Source organism: Chrysochloris asiatica, unplaced genomic scaffold, assembly GCF_000296735.1.
Source record: "Chrysochloris asiatica unplaced genomic scaffold, ChrAsi1.0 scaffold00093, whole genome shotgun sequence".
NCBI lineage: Eukaryota > Metazoa > Chordata > Mammalia > Afrosoricida > Chrysochloridae > Chrysochloris > Chrysochloris asiatica.
Genome location: NW_006408611.1, coordinates 6,423,080 through 6,424,821, shown reverse-complemented (window position 1 = coordinate 6,424,821; position 1,742 = coordinate 6,423,080). Strand labels below are relative to the sequence as shown.

Below are 1,742 nucleotides of genomic sequence, written 5' to 3'. Positions count from 1 at the left end.
TATGAAGAATGGGAAACAGTTTTAGAAAAACACAACCTACCTAAACTAACACAGAGTGAAGTAGAAAACTTGAACAGACACAAAACAAAAGAAATTGATCAGGTAATTAAATAATTCCCAATAACAACAAAAAAGTCCAGACCCAGATGGCTTTACTGGTGAATTATACCAAGCATTCAGAGAAAAACTGGCATCAATTTTAATCAAATTATTCCAGAGCATAGAAAAGGACAGAACATCCCCAAATACATATTTTTAAGTTATAGGGAATAAAGTTTAATTTGGTAGATGATGTTAAAATTAAAGTTGCATGCATCAGTAACAAAATAAAATATCCTTAATTTGGTATAAGTGTGACACATTTTCTTGCTTTCCTGTGTTCTGCTAGGATAATCATACCTAAACTGCTCTATAAAACTGATGTACTGCAACTTCACTTTACTGTTTTTGCTTATGCTGTGATTTTCAGCAAAACTTTTTGTAAGTTTCTTCTATATCTGGGTCCATGCCGTCATCAATATCATCCAAGTATGATCACCTGCCCCTGATAAATATGTTGCATTTTCTTCATAATCTGGAAAACTGTCTTCCCTTTCACATAGCTCTTGAGATAGCTCTTGTTAGTCTGGATCAGCTGCATTGAAAGGAACATCATCAGAGGTAGAAAATGTTGGTGTGTTCATGGAAGAGTTGGGATAGTTTTCAGGTGTTGTTGCGCTGTATGTAGATGTTGCATGGACTCAACCCCAATTACTCAATCCGAGTTCTACAAACTTTAAGAGCATCTGTTTTATATTTCTGCTGCAATTTGCATCTAGAACTACATTTTCAATTCTCTGAATAATTTCTTCCATATCAGTTTTTCCTTTTTCCTTTGTGGCATTTTCTAAAATGGACCCTGTCAATTTCAGTAATTTTACCACACAAATTAAATTGTTATCCACAGGGTTGGAAAAGAGGGTATTTAACCCACCTGAAAAATGTATGCTCTTATAAGATATAAAGTTCTCCCAGAAAGAGTACAAATACATGAAATCATTTTCAAGCCACTTCATTTCCTTTTGCAGCTTAATCTTTATCTTCGTATTCATTTTAACCTCTTTGAAGTAACAACTGCTGAAAATTGCCACTCAGTAGGTTAATTGTCAGATGATTAGACAGGTAGTTATATAGGCAAGCTCTCACATAAGAAAAGTTTGAGATAGAGGTAGGTTGTTGATCAGTGAGTTCCACAATTTCTTGCAAAGCATCATCTGTTGTAATCCAACACATTCAATATCAGTTTCAAACCTTCCAAGCTGCTCTGTAAGATGATTTAAAAAGTCTTAAACATATTCTGATAGAGTAGGAGTATCCTCACAACCATCCTCGTAGGACTCTGTATAGTTAGCAGAAGGCATTCACCAACTGCTTGGATATTAAAGCAGGAGCTTTAAATTTGAGGCCTTTAATTTTCTTATAAGGAAAGGAAATTAAAGGCCTCAAATTGGTAAAAAAAATAAGTGAAAATCTATTTGCAGATGATAAGTTTCTTTACATAGAAATTCCCAAAGACTCAGCAAGAAAATTATTAGAACTCATTGAAAGATTCAGCAAAGTGGCATGGTACAAGATTAGTATTCAAAAGTCAGTTGAATTCCTATACATACACTAATTCACTAATATAGACAGCTCTGAACATGAAATTTGGAAAACAATAGCATTTAGAATAGCTACCAAAATTGCTAAAGGTAATACAGAAA

The 1,742-nt window shown here is 33.8% G+C and overlaps 1 pseudogene; it reads right to left on the bottom strand.

The window, feature by feature from the left end:
• Positions 1-438: 438 nt before the first annotated feature.
• On the bottom strand, positions 439-1,400 carry LOC102822336 (annotated as a pseudogene).
• Positions 1,401-1,742: the final 342 nt, after the last annotated feature.